Below are 18,521 nucleotides of genomic sequence, written 5' to 3' on the forward strand. Positions count from 1 at the left end.
AGGTTCTTTATATAGCGGGCTAACGTCTTACAAAAACGTGACCACATTGTACAGTTTACAATTAGCCGCTCTTACTGGACTTCTCGTGGAAAATGGAAAAAACCCCGCGAAAGGAGGTCGCACGTGCCGTGAAATCCTACGTATGTGTGCAACCGATTTATTGCTTTTCGCTGACTGATAGACTTTTTTATAATCTCGCACAATTAACGTCGCGAAAGTTTACACACGTTCGAGAAGATTACAGGGAGGCTGAAAGCCTCCGAAAAGTCGTCACGGTTTTTTTTTTAATCGTTAAACAATTGACAAGTCTTTGTGATGACGTTTCGAAAGACGTTGCAATTGCTTTCGACGCGAATAGTTCGGACACATCGACGGCCGAATTTTCCGCACGTGCGATTGCAAATGACAAGTCGCGCTCGCGCTCGATCGATACTTTTCGCTTAATACAAATTGGTGACCGTATAGTTTCGCGATGAAAGGCGGCCGTGCCATCGTAATCAACGGAACACATGTAACCAAACACAATCGGCTGCCGTCGATTTCGGCATGCACAGTTATTGCTCGCGTATCAGCGAGTCTCGCAAAACTTGTGACACTTTTATTTTTTTATTTTTCGGCAAGAGATAACCAGTTGGACACTATGTATCGCATCGATCGTTGAATATGATACAGCTAAAGGCTTGAAAAGAGAGAGAGAGAGAGGGGGCTTGATTGGCGAGTAACTGACACACAAAAGATCAAACTTTCTATTTTAGAACAGAATCTATTACAATTTTTCTCTCATTCGTTCTTTCGTGCGATGACAATCTGATATCCTTTCAAAAGATTAAAAATAGTTGTCGATACGTAGGGATAGAAAAATGGAATTTTGATTGAAATGTAATGGAGGAAGGTTATAGAAATAAATGAGTATTGTTCAATCTCTTCCGACATTGAGTAATGAGTGTCCCTTGCTCTTCCATTTCGTGGTAAAACTGTAGCAAAGCATATACTTAATATCTCTAATTCAATCTTGAAATAAAAAAAAGTTTAATCAGTTTATGTAAATCTGTAAACGCGAGATATATATATATATATATTTTTTTTTGCAACTTTATCACAAGATTTGGAAAGTGCAAAATACATAAATTTAAATTTCTATAAGTACAGTGTAGCTGCATATATTCTGTATGAATTATTTCAATGCGTAGCATATTTTAATCGCGCGACTCGGCCATTTATCAAGCAAACATTAGCATTTGCAGTATCGCGATACTGTCGGGATTTATCGATTTATTATCCCGCTTCCGACCGCTGCTGACAACTTTCATGCGCCAGTATTCTTGACTCTAACTCCAAAATTGCACTTGCAGTTGCGCTTCTCTAAAATTACACATTCGCCCAGTGCGATTGTTTAACTTCGTCTACAGTATGTTTGTTCTTCTAAAACTCAATATCGTCCACGCAGTGTCCGCTATCAAATACAAATACTATGAACTCCTACTTGAACAATGATGAAATATCTGGTAAACGCGTGTCACCGGAAAGTACTTTACGCGGCCGTCTTTGTACCAAGTGACCTTCGTGAAGTGTATTATTCCGCTTTCCCTTTGTACGCGCTTAAATTAATGGTACCACCAAAGTGTAGCAGCAAGCGCATAAATGCGCCTTACTACAGTGCATAATGAACTGCATCCGTACAATACGCTTTTTACATACGCTACTCGACATAGCAACAATAACATATTGTTCATGTAACAAGTCAATTTAACTTTTAAGTCATATTAACTTTTTACGACGAAAAAGCGGACCGTCGGTATTTTTTAACAAACTCAATTTTTCATTAGCTTTGCAAATTATTTTAAAAGTAGAGTATATTTAGAACTAAAGGAGAATTGCCAAATGTCATTCACAAGTTATTTTTTATGCATGATTACCCTGGTACGTAAATAAACGTTGGTAATCATAGCTTGATGTTTTAGATACATGTATTACTACACATTTAACTTTTCACAAATAACAAATTCATTTATTATAAGTCTTTTAATAACATGCTGCAAAAGGTTTGATAATAACCGATTTCCTAAATCGCACCTGTGAGTCCCTTAAATAGTACCGCTTATAAAAATATTTATGAATTAAAATAATTAAAAATATAAGAAATTATTAAGCAAAATTTATTTTATTATTAATTTATCAAAAAAAAGAATCAAATATTTAATAATTAATAAATAAAAATAATGAAAATAAGAAAAGGTTAGTATGTCAAAATAAAACCGACTTAAATTTATATTTGCAATTGACAACGTTTTTATTCAATTAGAGGTCAGTTTCTAAAGCGACAACCCTTTATTTCTCTCGTAAAAACTAAACACTGCATTATATTAATACTGATCTGCTTAGAATCTAAGCAGATTCTAATCTTAAATAATTAAAAAAACAAAAACTTATAGTTCATACATATATTTCTTTTTCGATAAAAAATCTGCTAAAAATTCTCGAAAAGCGAAAATAAAATTTACATGATTTTTTGTATATTGCAAATAGTTTAAAAAACAGTGAATATGATATTGATAATATTAGTTAATTTTTCATTTTACATGTTTGTAACCATCCAAAACTGTTTTGTTTATTGTACGTCGCCTGAAAAATGGCGTTTGTTTATGTATGTATTACGAGAAACACCACAGTAATCGACTGATAAAACGCCTACACAAAATGTAAAGAAATCCAGGTTCGAATCTCGGCTGAGGGTGTTATTTCTTCGCAATAAAACTTTTTATAGCTTTTTCGGGAAGAAAGAACCTTATAGACGCTCCTCAGCATTAATATTACGTACTCTGATCCTGTGTTTCAAGTCCGACGAATATGCGGCGCGCAGTTCGAATAAGCTAAAAATTGTAAAAATTATTATTCAGCATTAAAAATCGCTGTGGCTGACGTAGACCTGCTAACTTTATATTTTGTTTATATTTTTCTTTTTCATATTTTTGCCGTAATGCGGTTTGAAACATAAAATCGCATTGCAGCGTAAATCGATACAGTTCTCAATTATCGAGAACAGACCATAGATTTGGTGTGTAACCTGATCTATGATAACCTTTAATCATTAGTATCGCGCTATTATTAGCATCCGCTACATTCGTGGAGGAGATTGAAAACACGTGCCCCCCAAAATCTGAGGGCAACAAAAAAAAAGTTGTTACCCGCATCCTGCAGAACAACATAATTAAAGTATGTGTATAAATCGACCCAAAAATCGCATTAATCCTTCGATTGTACATATGGGTTTAAAACGTCCGGCACAAAGTAACATCTGCTTGTAATTATAAAACCGATAACCTCATTTTATAATTAATTTCTCCATTACAGGACTACATCTAAATTCTGCCATTATTATCTACTAGGTCAATTATGGAGCTCAATTTCTCACTCATTTTTTATTATGTTACAAAAACATGAATTATTGCAAAATACTCAATAGATTACAAAAACTGCATCTGACAAAATACACTTTCTAGTTTATATTTATTTTTTTCAAAGTTTCATTAGTATCTTTTGTTTAAAAAATACAATTTAAAAACAAAATAGTAGTCAATAGAATAGTGATCTTCCTCTATTTTTATTATCAATTTAAAATCCATCATTTATTGTTATAAAATTTTTGGTGGTATAATTTAGTTTAGGAACATGATAGATTTTATAAAAATATCAATTTAATCTTTACACAACAATTGCAAATAAGTAGATACAACAAATTATTAGCATCCGCTACATTCGTGAAGTATTTTACAATAAATCTATTTTTATAAAAATATAAAGATTCATAAAGATATAAAATTGCATTATATCACTATAATTTGATGAAAAATTAACATCAGATGTACTTAATTTTTTTAATGTTATTAGCACGCACAAAACAAAATCTAATCTGTTAAATTTCTGTTTATACTACCCAGCAAGCACCAAGTTACATGTAATACAAATGTTAGTTGTAATTTCCTATTCAACAATGTAACTGTTACACAACTCACTCGTTATGTAACAATTACATTATTGAGTGGGAAAGTACAACTACCATTTGTATGACATGTAACTTTGTGTTTGCTGGGTACTCATTTCTCATTTATTTCATTATTTTGTTAATAGACAACGCTTAAGTAAAAATATAAACTATTAATGAAATACGATTGAGGCTATCGGTATGCATTCTCTCCCTTACTAAAATGCAGTTTTCTCTATAAAGATATGTATACACAAAAATTTAATATAAAGAATATATATATATATATATATATATATATATATACGTAAAGTATGTAGAATAAAATAAAGTAGATTTTGTTCCTGTCTTGAATCCTATAGAAGGAGACATGGATAAATTACGAAGAAAGTTAAATTGCATTAGAAGTCAATTGCACGAAGCGTCATTTGTATTATTTTATCTTGTGCTACACGACGTAACCTGCAATCTCACGTTACCGTACGTTGAAGCATCGCACCGTGAAGGATCGATAGTACGCGCGTCACAGCCATGATCAAGCACGGCCATTTAGACGGCCATTACCCCGATTTTCGCGCTACGTTTCGCTACTTATTCCTGGTAGACAATGCCAAAATGTTTTCTGGATAACCGTTGGAAGTAAAGAAAACCAGTCGCAACCTGCGATATTACCTGCACCGCCACAGAGCTATAAATGCGATCTGGTAAACGTTCACTTGACACCCGGCTCGTTTGCAGAGGCAAAAAGAATACTCGCTTCCATTCGTAAGTTTCTATTCTTTCTTTCCGTTATGTACCGAAAAAAACCTATTTTCTGCACATTCGCTAAAAATTAAGAGTTTAAACATTGCAATTATTGTTAGAGCATGAGTAATTTGTACCCTTGTGATACAAATGACGAAATTGTTAAATGCATTTGAAACAAATGCATTTTAATGTTTAATGCAGTATAAATTAAGAAAATAATTAAAATTATATTTTAATTGTTTAGCAAGAATAATTTAGCAAAAAGAGTGGAACTAATATTTCGATTTTAAAATGTGAAAAACAATTGTACTAAAAATTATATACAAAGAAATACACAGAATAAATTTTTGTGACTCAACATTTTAAACAAAATAATTATGTTTTCTATAAAACAATATTATTTTGTAACTGAAAAATACTTAACATGTGAAAAATTAACAAAATTTCTTTTATTTAAATAAAATAATTGTTTAATATTCTTTCTGTATTAACATGTAAAAATTTACAAAATAATTTTACGACTTAATAATCGATATTTAGTAACTATTGTAAAATTGTTGGGTTTCGAAGCTAATATTTTGCGGGATGAACCGTGCAGCGCTCCGACATTTATCCGGGGAATTCAGAAGTTTCCTATCCAACAGTTAATCCGGTCATCCAACGAGTACGTCGCTTCCCGTGAAATATCGGCTGAGAGTTGATAACAGTTATGTCGTTTGTTTGTCCCATCAATCTAAATAGAACTCAATATTTTCGGTAGTTATACAAAAGATTGATTTGTTCCTGAGTACATTTGCTCCTGACAGTTTTTACATTAATTTTTTGCATTTTAATTTGACTTGAAATTAAGCGGAGACACATTTCTCTTAATTTTTAGATTGATAGTAAAATGCTGCGGTTTATTGCATTGTGGTGCAAAAATATTTGATTCTTACTTTTACTTTATAAATGAAAGCTAAAGATTACAAAATAATAGTAAGAAATGCCAGACAAGAGAAGAACGGTAATAAATGATCTCTATACAACAAGATAGACTAATTAATATCTCTCAGAGCTTGTGTAAGTTTTTCTATCTCTCGTTGGGAAAAATTTATAATTAGTACAATGGTTGTATAACTGTTGGGGAAAGGAAAGTTAGATTTACTGATGCAGTAACGGCAATTGAATTTCTATCCAGGTTAAAACGCTGTTGACTGCTGCTAAGTTATATATCAGATTAGCTGCAAGACGTTCATCTCTCCGTCTTTCTCCCACCTGATGTTGATGGATGGGGAAGTGCGAAAGAAAAATTACACTTATACTTTAATAATACGAGGCGGCTTTCCTCTCACACGCCACACAATTATTATAAAAAATTCATCCGACATTTTCCCGATAGTTGTAAACTCTTATCACAAAATTAATAAAACGTTAAAATAAAGTATTTGATAGTGTCACAACCTAATGTAAAAATGAAATTAACATTTCAAATGTATTTTAATTAAACATTAATTTATCATATATATGTAGTTTCAATCTCAAATTTTAAAATTTTTATATTGCTCCATTATACTATAATATCATAATAGGTTGCAATTATCGATGAGAGATCGATACGCGCGCTTTTCTCGGCTCAATTATTGCGCCCTATCTTATTGAAACTGACGATTTATATAAAAATTACGAGCACACATTCCAGTGATACTTTACGGGGAGAAACACGGAACATTGGCGTATCGTCGCGTTCGCGTATATGGACGAAGCTATAAAGCGGTTTATAACCCGTCAAAATTGCACTCCCTTGTATATATATCTTCGTCTACCATAATCCATCTGGCTATGGGCATAGGTTTCCCGCTTGGAGATTAGGGTCACCTTTCCCAAACTAATTCCTCGCGAATCGATACCTTCTATATTTGCTTTAATCCGAAAGAGCAAAAAAGAGATGAAAAAAATTAAATTTCGCTCTTCTTTTTATATTAAAATGCAAGCACGATAACTAATTTATATTGATTTTTATTGCGCAATAGAACTGACTCAAGGTATCTAAAATTTGCATAATAATTACCAAGTACAGAACCTCTACCTGACTCTGATATAGGAAATGCAGCATACTTGTATTACTCATGTCTATTAGCTTTGATCAACTTCGCATATAAAACGATAATATTGCAAAAAAAACAAAAAAATATTGATAATACGACATGTAATATTTAAAATATGCAGTATCTCTATTATAATATTTTTTAATGTCAGATTTTATCAATCTACATTTGACTTTCCTCAGCAAAAATATCGAGAGAATGCTTAAATTTTTTATATATTTTGTTGAAATTAATCTAAGAATTTAAAATCACCTCCAATTAACGAAAGAATATATATGCTTTAAATTTCATATCTTTAAATAAGTGCTTCAATGTTTTAGTTAAGCGAGAATCAATTTTATAATAATGCAAAATTTGTTATTAGGATTATAGAGTATAATGATAAAACTGTAATGTATAAATCTTGTTAAAATAATACATGAATTTTATTAGCGAGACATTATACGAGAAAATCGCTAATAAAATAACAGAATCCCGTAGAGAGCGTAATCCTGCAGCTAGGAGATTAACAGTTGCGTAGATTGTGAATGCATTGGAAACGCGACGTAGTAATACATCGTAGTCGTAGTTTAAAGTTAAAATGGATTTACGCATTTGGAGTGCTTTTGAAAATTCTACATAATTCTATTTTCTCGGGCAAAGGACGTCAAGAGTTGCATTTGTCACAATTCGCCGCGTGCTTTTTCTAACTGGCAAATTCGTTTTGCGAAAGTTTTTGGCGAGAAACACAGTCGTCGCAAAATTCACGTAATTACATGCGCCAAGCGGGAAATTGTAATTGTCAAGTACGATTTACTAAATGGGAGTATTTGCAGAATCTGTGTCATTTAACAAGTTTTACCGGCGTTCCTCTTTTCGTATTTTTCAACGGTTTTATTATCACATAATAACTGTTCTTGACTACAGCAATAGACGTATCAACCTTAATATCTATGCAGCGGAACAAGAACAAAAGCGATTCAGTTAAGCATCTAGAAATGATGTCTCCCAATTATTAAGATTTAAAAAAGATTTAAACATTTGAATAAGTTTTGGAAACCGCGCAGACAAGACGAGAAAATATCCTTTAAGACACACAGTCATAGCTTTCCTTTCGCGTTAATTAAATTAACTGAATAAATTTATTCGACGCTAACGCTTCATCATTTATTTATTGGGATCAGAGATCGCGAACGGTTTTATCGTGTCACGCAACACTATTCGCGTAACATATAGATATAGACTAACGCGCAATGGTACCTATGTAGACCAAGCAATAAAATCCGTTTATAGACTCTTGAAAACCGTAGGTCTCTCACCTAGCCACTGTTACAAGTGGGCTACGAAACATTTATGAACATACGAATCGTACGATGTTTTCAAATAGTTTTCCGCATTTCAGCTTTTCGATAAACAATATTATGCTTTTACACAAACTTTTACCTGAGCCGAATAATGAATAATATATACTATCTTGTATTATTCCACATAGTAATAAAACAATTTTAGTGTGCAATTCATAGCTCGAAAGCTGCTTATGTGTATTTCATATGATTAATATTATACCTTTGTCTTTATCTGCATATAATTTTCTAATGATACTGGATACATTATTATAAAATGATTGAATCTTACCAGAGAGATTTTAACACATCTTAAATGGGAAGTTACGTAAATAAATAATAAATTTATAAATAATTAAAAATTTTTTAAGTGCTTTTTTGTAAATGTTCTATGTATTTTACTTAAACGACAATTATACTCGTGAGCAAATTAACACGTATAATTAATAGAACAATAACGATGTTTGTATACTTTACAAACATTTCGTTCGGATGAGGTAGGCGCAATTTATGATCAGAAGGATCCAACAAGCAGTTGATTTCGTTATCTGCACGAAGTGACAAAAACGTGATCCTTCGAGAAGATTTATTGTCTACTTTAACCCTTGCGCAATGATAGGGAGGGAGTTTAACAAGTATTAAGGGATGTTGCTAAAAGCGAAAAGACTTGACAATTCTTTCTAAAAAAAAGTATGTAAAAAATATAACAATATCGAAGTTACATATAGAAGTCCTGCGCAAGATATTTGTAAAGCATTCAAATATAATAAAAAAATAGATTTCTCTGACTCACCGACCTGATGCGCAACGAGCGGAGTTACTCAGCCACGAAGCTACGATGATTACTGCAACACACAAACATAAGATTTAAAAATTAAAACTGCGCTCAAAATAATAAATATTTCAAAAGTTAATTCTGACAGGCACATCGAACTTTTAAAATTTAACTTTCAATTAGATATTCTGTAATCTAATCATATCCGAAAAATATTTTCACAAAATTAAATTTCTATACAGTTGTGTATGATTCTTCTTTCTTTAAGTAGGTTAGTAGTTTTAATTTATTAACACAAAATCGAATAAAAAAAGACTATTAATTTTATATAAATAAGATAGGAAATATTTACCCCATGGTTGCTCCGCTGGGGCCAGATGCCTCTCCCAGGTCCTGTAAATCTGTAACATACAACAAAAATTATAGCAGCAATCAAAATAATTAATATTCTAAAGAATAATTATATAGCTCGTTGAATTGTATTCATACTTTAAATAGATATTAATAAAATATAATTTTTTGAAATCGCTTTACAGAATTTTTTATTTAAATTCGAAAAGACGATTAAAATCCTTTCTAAAAAAAGGGAATGCCAAGAATATATCGAATATATTGTTGACGCTTTTCCGCGATGCCGATTGATTCTACTCGCTGCATTAACCTTGTAAGCGGCTGTCATCGCGGAGATCGCGTATTTTGACTATGTATCTGGAGGGATTAATAGCGTGATACTAAATTTGTAATTTGTATAAAATTATGTAATATTAAAAGCTTTGTAGAACGCGCCTGTTTTGTCTAGTAATAATAAATAGAAAGAAAATGATGAGAATTCGTTATAGTACTGGGACAGTCCATAAGTAAGAACCAAAATGTCAAAGATAAGACGTATTTTCATTCGGCGAAAGGGCAAAGGTATACAACAGAAATCGGAAATCCTTGCGTCACGCGTTTGCTAAAGTGACACATGAATTTATAAAAATCCGCCTCCGTGTATCACGCTGAGAGACCGACGATCTCTCACGTACACGTACACGACAATGCGGATTCCGCGAATCGCGATCGTACACGGCAGCGTGTTCTCCGTGGCTTTGAATCACTTCTACGACTCGACAATGCGAGCAGAATTGGAAATGCCAAATCCGCCTGCTCCCTAGGCTGTACATATGGGCATATGTACGGCTCCCGTTATATGTTTACACGCATATGTACACGCCGTACTTATACAGGGTGGTCGGCTTAACGACACCATCTCGCGGATAATTATATTTCAGTAAGCTTGGCGTATCAGCAGGATCTTTTCATTTCGATTTTAAATGTTATTGGCACTGCGCGAGAATTTTATCTATGATTCACATAAATAATTCTCTTCCATACCTTTCGTAAACAGAAGAGAAATGTTACATATGCGATAAGAATATCGAAAGACAACGAAATGGTCATATGAAGCTCGGGAAATCGAAATCAAATCGGCCACCCTGTATCTGTTAATATGCATACAGATCTCGGATATAATGCCGTGATATAATACCGGATATCTCGATCGACGGAACGGATTTGACGTTCGGCATGGCGCGAGGTATATCTTGCTGCGAGATCTGGATCAAGCAAGGGTTCTCGACTCGAGTAATTAGTAGGTAGTATTCACGTGCACGCGTACACGCGCCGATTCACTTGGAATAATCCAAACTACTGAATCCAGGCTGTCATTAGCAATAGGTAAGAACGCACAAATCAAAGATACGGAAATCTCAAGAAGTGAGCAGCCCATGCTCTGTTATTAAAAACTATTTTATACAAACTCTGACTACATTCTGTATAAATTTCAGATAATTTTTCATGCTTTTGTCGTGATTATAAAAAAAAAATTATACGAAACTTCACGTAGTAAACACGTACTTCTCTCTCTCTCTCTCTCTCTTTCTCATAGCATGTCTGTAGCTATATTTGACGATTCCGCCTTTAAATCTGATTGCTTATTACAAATTCGACAAAAGAGCCAAGAGCTAGAAAATTTTAATAATATGTAAACTGTCTGTAACCTGTAAAATATGTCTCTGACAACAATAAATCATGAATATCTCGTCTATCCATTGTCTCAAATGAGTAATCGCTAGGGTTCGTGATGTAATAGAAGTATATTATATTCCATGCGCATTTCGGTCAGAATACAGAACACTATTTAGAGAATTTGACGAAATCGATACTGCGGCGCGAATGAGCGGTGGATGAACAGACGTTATGTGCATACATATTTACGTGCACCTTCATTCACGCCGCAAAATATGTACAGCTGCCATAGCCGTACAGAATATGCGATCTCAAATTGAATCTATTCAAGCTTCGATATAAAAAGTACCGCATTCATTCGACGTTATCTTGAATCAGCGAATCGACCGCGTGTGTTACGCCCTATAGATATTGCATGTTACACAGATAGATGTACAGGCGATAGAAACAATTAATTACACCGCTATCCATCAGCGGACGCGGATAAGTGAGATAAATGAAGATTATCAATGAGAACGTTTCACAAAGAATTGTTAAAAAAAACAAAAAAAAACAAAAGAACTATGGACATGAACGCTACACGGGCTTAAAATAGAAACACTCGTGTCGTCGTTATTTTAACGACGTTGCAAAATTTGTGATTGCTTATAAAAAAGAAATGGATCCTTCGTTTGCAAAATTTACGAATTACGGACAGAAAAATCGAGGAATCTTTACGTGGAAGTTCAAGCGATGTAAGCGCGCATACGAACAAAAACATCCGTTTTTACCAAGCTCTCTAATTAAGCACGATTAATCCCGAAGGTTCAACAGCGCTTCTTATCGCGCATCATGCCATCCCTCGACTTTTAATAGGAGGTTTGAAAGAACAATGTTGATAATAAATCTAAAAATGTACGTAAGGATATTTTTTCATTACATAAATGGCGAGAATTTTATTCTTTATCAGTAAATTATAGTTTTTTTTAAATATCTAGCAGTTTATTCTAAAATTATTTCAATGTACGGTTTTGTTAAATTTAAGAAACATGAGGATTGACAGCAATTATTTTAACTTATAATTTAATTATTTGTATAAATAAGTGTTTTATAATTGTTGATAATACAAGCTGGGTGATTTTTGCCATCAATCGTAACATTAAAAAAATTTGAAAAACGCTAAATTATAGGGTTGTATTTAAAAAATAATTATTTTTGCTTTAATAAGAAATTTTAATTTTATATTTTAGATCTTCTAAATATATATTTAACGTTTTACATTCGTAATTTTCATAATATCTGATATTATTATAATTTCAGTAAAATCATTAATATGCACCAGAACATTGTTTCACGATGGAAACTCTCAAGCTCTCGATTCGCACCACTAAAAATCGATTTTTACATTTACGCAATATTAGTTAGATGTCTTATTATAGTCTTCTTTTTTTCCGCAAAAGTTACTGTAAAATTATAGTTGTTCAATAATAAATTTAAGTAAACAAAATGTATAATAAATATTCGACTTTCTTGAAATAATCCGAAATCTTTTAAAGTATAACAAAATAAATAGTATAAAGAAATTTGTACAAATATTACGTAATATTATGTAACATTCACATCTAATTTATCTATATAATTTAATGCTTATGGCTGTGTGTGTGGTAAATCAAATCGTTGAAAATTTTTACGATGTTGAAATTGTAAAGTGTTATGATTTTAATCTATGTTATAATTTTCAAACGTTACATTTCCAAGAGTAAAAGTTATCTCAAAGATATCTGTGTACACCGAAGTTATTTTCACCAGTTTATTTCCATTCGACTAAATGGATTTAAATAAGACGGCGAGAGATTTAACGAGCATAGAAGGTACGATGCCATTGTTCAAAATTACTGAAGTTGTTCGGGATCTTAAGAACTTTTCCCACTTAAAAAATATAGTTACCGTTTAACGATCCTTACTAAAACCTTACATTCAATATTTCTTCATCACAGATTGTTAATACTCCTCCAAAGATTCAACAATATCGACTTTGCCGATGGTAAAGCGTTTAGATGAAATACATTCAGCGAGAAAAAATTAAGAAATTAATATTTTCATTATTAAATACTATAAGAATAAATCTTCACAAATATTAAAGTATGAGATGCTATTACTTAACCTTTAGAAAGTTGAAATCGGAATGTCGATTATGAAATCATGGTTATCTTTCAGAAAACGACACCGTCAACTAAACGCGCCGTATCGATTTTCATTCAATTTAATTCTTTAGACTCCTAAAGCGACGCATTAAATTTTCCAGCGAATCCGAATGTTTTCCAGCAAATGAGATTGAGACAATTAGCATACCGGTTATCTTACCAAAGCCTGCGTTATACGCACGGAAGCATTAGCGCGAAAGTCGAAATGTATTAACTACGAAACTACGAACGCTGTTATGCGTAAATTCGCATGAGTAAACATGCGTGTCGAAGATCCCAGTTTAGGTTTCCGATTAACCTAAGTTCAAACGTCACGTTCGTAAAAGTATATGCGCAGCAATGTGCACAATTAATTGTTCTCAATGTTCTCACAATCACACTCAAAGGAAATATCCTTCGTCGTCAGCTTGCGTCCCAAAATCCGAAGTAGGCCACGAAAATTGATGGCCAGTGGTGTAAGTGCCAATGAAAAATCGGTTTCGTTTGAAATTAATCGTTCCCCCGACGCAAATATAACGCAAGGTTTTTACTAAGAATTATCTAGAGACGATAATCGCGTTTCGATGTAATCTAGGAACATCTTGATTTATATTTATATTAATATGTGATATTAAATCATTAAACGATAACTGAACAGATATGAAATATTCTGCTGGAAAAATTCTGGAACGCAATTTGTAATCCATCCCGCGACAAAATATTTATCGAATTTTAAATCTTTTATACAATTAGTTTATGTGAATTTATTTGCCTCTAACGTAATTTTCACAGATCCGTTATCTCAATTGAAAAAGTTGTTTCATATAACTCACCGACAAATGCGCAATAACAAAGTTACCTGCTGCGTAGATTACATTGAAATCTGCAACACACAAATATAATATCTAAATTAGTGTAATGTTCAAAGTAATTACTATTTAAAAAAATAATTGCTAAACGCAATAGATTGTATATTTAGCCATTAAGTAAACGTTTAATAAAATTATTATGTAATTTTCGAGAAAACTCTATTCATTATGTGTAATCCATAGAAGATGTAATAATTGTTACAGAATATTTCATAAATAAAAATCTTCCTTGCTTCTTTCTCATTTTCGGAATAAACGATTCAATTAAAGAGAAATAAATGCGGATAAAGTTGCTTCGTTGGCGTCAGTTTCTTCGTTGATTCCTAGACCTCCTTACCCAAATTGTCTGATATAAGTTGTCAGCTGGATTCTCTCGATGCGACATTTTCCGCGTCGTTATCTTCAGAGTCATTTGAATAAACGATTCGATTACGTAAAGAGGACTGGGTGATACTTTCGTATGTGATACGACATATAAATATCTGTTAGATTCACCACATCCGAGGTAGCTCAAGTTGTCAATTCCCTAAGACCCCTTTGACGTGAACACTCGTGAAACGCGGGTAACTGCGATCGCGCGACACTTTATGCGACACTCCCAAAGTTAACGATGCCGCTACGCAGCGCGACGAACCTGCTTTACGGTTCGTTTATTCGGTTAGATCGACGACGCGATGGGTACGTTAGTTTCCCCGTCGTTAGAGTACTGAACTCTTCAGGGTCTACTGAGCCTCTTCATCACTCCCGAGGTCGTACTTGTAAAGCGGCTATGTTAACGAAAACTCGTATGATTATGGGTACACTTCAAAAAACGAATATCGAGCACTTCATCGAGGTAGCAGAATATTTAACGCATTATGAAATCAATGCCAAATGCTTCGCTCAACGCATCACAATTTAATCATAAATGAAAGATTGATGTATTATGTAGATTTACTGTTACATCGACTTATGTAATTAAATTCGATATAATGTACAATATTATGATATTGTTTCGTGTATTGTTTTCTCCGTATGTTTACACTCTAAGCTTCGTCCATTTGTTAACCCAATATAACGTAAAAGTTATTTTGTGACTCGTGCGTAACGACAAAGTTGTCAACTCCTTTCTCTCTTAGGGATCATTGCATTCTATTGTATTTCAGCTACGGTCCACATGACGCTATAAACGCTTTGAAGCATTTATTGATTTGGTCAATTCATAAAATTCTTTGTTTTGATTGATCAATCAAACGCTTTGAATGGCATATTTCACATTACGTTCGCAGAAATATGGTTAATTACAAATGCGCGAAGTATAAATTATTAAAAAATCGCGTGATACTTACAAGGTTCAAATTCAAGATAAAATATTTTTTCATATGTTTATGGTATAATTGTTCGTTATTATCAGACCTACTTCCTACAACGTGCGAAATATTTATCACGAATAAAGAATAAAGAATCATAGTCTCAATATGCTTATAAACCGCGTGAGCAAATGATCGCTTATTGTAGCAATTGTAAGATGTGCTAATGTTTGATATCGCGTTTCAAGCAACAATACGAAGATGCGTGGAGCCGCTCGTGCGCCGCTACCTACCTGTTTACTCGAGTGTCGGCGTGTGAATGGTAGTGCGGCGGCCTTGTGTAAGCAGCAGCACGCCATACGCCGTATAAACAAACGCTAAGACCGTGTGCTAGCGAAACTACCGTATTCACGAAATATTTAAATGTCAAGAAACGTAAGGTCATTGCACCAGTCGCCGAACACAATCAGTAAATAACATTGTTTGAGACAAATATTAAAACGTAAGACTTCGAAATAATAATAAATTAATTGACCTCTTTAGGTTTAATTTTCATAAAGATGTGATTAAAATATTTTTTTTTTACTTGAAAATGTGATCCTGTGAAACCGTTTTTATTTGTTCATTGACCAATTCAATTTTTTATTTGCTCATTGACTGCTGTGGAATGACTCTATTAATATAATATTCTTTTTTTGTCTCATTTCAAATGTAACTTTTCCTTTCATTTCAAATACAATTTCGATGAATCAGTTATTATGAAATATCTCACTCTTTGTTTCACGAACTCGATCCGACAATTCGTGTATTATTACGCGCTCTCTCTCGATCCGAAATTAGAATCAAACGTGATACAACATATAGAGCGAGACGTACTTATATCATAAAATGCAAAACGCGCTGCTAGAAAATACAATTCGAAAACAAATATCGTTAAAGAAATATACGTCGTCCGTAAATAGCGCGCAATAAAATGATAATTTATTGTCGCGTTCGCTGTCGCTCCGATTCCTGTTTTATATGAGTAAACCGCGCACTCTGCTTTGACAAATACCTGTTGCCTTGATCCACTTACGAGTCGTTAATCGCGAGATTAATTAATTACGCGGATTGTTAATCGCTTATAATTGCTGGGAATAATCAGGATTATGTCTCAAGATGTAACGCAATGATACGCGCAAAGCGCCTCGTGCTATTGCCTTGTCGAGTGTCGGCGTATAAATGGCGACCTTTGATACGCAACACACACGCAATACACAAAGCATTATGTGCCAACCAGTTTACCGATAAAATATTTAATCGAACATAAAGTTCAGTTTCTTGCGGTCTTTTAATTTATCATAATTCCGATTTGATAGTGTGATAATGAATGACCTACCATTGCACGTTATATTCAATACTTTCGTTATTATTCATTCATTAACATAAATTTATTTCTCAATTATATTTTTATACAATAATTATGTATTTTTTTTTAAATCAAAAAGTTTATATCTTTTAAATTGATTTATTATTCCTCTATAAATTTTTTTAAGTACCAGGGGAGCAAAATTAATTTTAATAAACAACCTCTCTCTCGCAATTTATTTTAAGTAAATGACTGATGTAAAAAAAAATTGTACAACATTTTTATGATTTTTATTTATCGACGTCACTCAATTTCACTTGTCTCGGGATATAAAAATTTGAAAGAGAAAATTACATATAAAAATTGCAAAAACAAACTATACAATATAAAAAAAAAACAGTAATAACAAATTATATAAGTTTCGTTTTTCAATACAACCAGAAATTGTCGCGTATAATGGAAACACTCGTTCAACAGAATGCGACAATTTAAACCAGTTTCGCTACTTCAAATCTACACCCTTTGCAATTTCACCAGTTTATTAAAAAGAAAAACATCGCCGTAGAATTTTCCGTCGGAGGATGGAGCGGAAGTTTAGCGCTCGCGAGAGAGATTCAAGATCGCTTTCCGATAACGCGCGCGCGAACCAAGCCGATCGCGTCGGCAGATTTAAGACATCGATAATCGCTCGTCCGACTGCCGGTCGGACGATAAATCGATCGTCGCTCGTAAATCTCGTGGCAATGTAAGTTTCGCCGCTGCGATTTACTACGCTCCGCGCTGTCGGCGAATTCCATCCGCGCTCTCGCGAAAGTTTTCGTATATACAGAATTAAATTCGCATCAACGGCCGCGACTTTTTCGCCGTATGCGCCGCGCTCCGCGCGACTTCTTTCCGGCGGACTTTCGAATTTGTCTACCTATCGGTCCTTTTTTCGGGAAGCGACGTGCGCCAGATGGCCGTCGCCGCTTCTTGCCGCTTCGGCGTTTCGCGAATCCGTAATTACGGACGCGCGTGCTTCGGCACACAACGCCAGAGATAGATATTATAGATAGGTATTGGCATACCATTCGATTCGAATTACTGCAAGGCATGCGACACGGTATTCAATATTTCTGCGGGAGGCACCTCGGTAACATACTGTTCGAGCGCGGTTACGAGTTGATTCGTAGGGTATTAATAAATGGTATTGAGATCTCTGTAGAAACCTCTTTTAACCTCCTTCGATCCAAAAGTTTGGAATGTGCTTATTTATAGAGGAATAGGGATAAGATAGAGTGGGATAAGATAGAGTGGATTTATGATAGCGGAAACGCGCGTTACTTAAGCACTAGGGATGAGAGGTTCCCCGGTCAAGGTTTGGTTTTATTAGGTTATAGGCGCGTGGTTTATTTAGGCAAGGGGAAAAAGTTTACCTTCTAAGATAGAACAGTTTTACGTGTTAGGTTACGGCACGTGTAGCAGCGCTTGATATTTCTCCGTTTCGTCCTAGCGATTGCGCATTAAAAGGATTATCCACCGCGGCACATGGCAATTATAACAACGTTTTGGTCTTACGGCAACGGTGTATCGAATCAATTCGTAAATCGATTCATATTCATTATACACATATATGTTTGTCATAATCAATTTTGAATACAAATGCAATAAAAAGTTACAATAAATTGAAAACTATTATTGATAAAGCAATATTTGTCATTAATTAAAAGAGTAAACAACATTACATTTATCCCGTTTTAAACTTTGCTTTGGGATACACGCGCGAATTTACGCATGGATTAATCTGGCGCTTTACTTCAATAAAATTTATTTCTACACACAATTACATTCCCACGTAAATTCATTTAAAATAACTTTTTTACGAAAAATAACTAACAAACGAAAAATTAGCGAATTAAAATGTTTTCTCCTGCCGCAAATTTGCTCTTAACAGCAC

The 18,521-nt window shown here is 33.6% G+C and overlaps 1 protein-coding gene and 1 long non-coding RNA gene across 5 annotated transcripts in view; one reads left to right on the top strand and one right to left on the bottom strand.

Moving 5' to 3' along the window:
• Positions 1-18,521, top strand: part of LOC105194564 (neuronal acetylcholine receptor subunit alpha-7) — a 197,586-nt gene that overhangs the window by 77,424 nt on the left and 101,641 nt on the right.
• LOC113003970 overlaps positions 8,947-18,521 on the bottom strand; it is an 82,311-nt gene continuing 72,736 nt past the window's right edge. For 3 of the 4 annotated variants that reach the window (XR_005574164.1, XR_005574162.1, XR_005574163.1), the window contains exons 6-8: positions 13,939-13,962; positions 9,263-9,311; positions 8,952-8,980 (exon numbers count right to left, since the gene is read on the bottom strand). This is a non-coding gene — a long non-coding RNA (uncharacterized LOC113003970). Of the gene's footprint in view, positions 8,981-9,262; positions 9,312-13,938; positions 13,963-18,521 lie in introns of all 4 variants that reach the window. The other variant, XR_005574165.1, reaches the window with a different exon arrangement.

Source organism: Solenopsis invicta, chromosome 2 (genome assembly GCF_016802725.1).
Source record: "Solenopsis invicta isolate M01_SB chromosome 2, UNIL_Sinv_3.0, whole genome shotgun sequence".
NCBI lineage: Eukaryota > Metazoa > Arthropoda > Insecta > Hymenoptera > Formicidae > Solenopsis > Solenopsis invicta.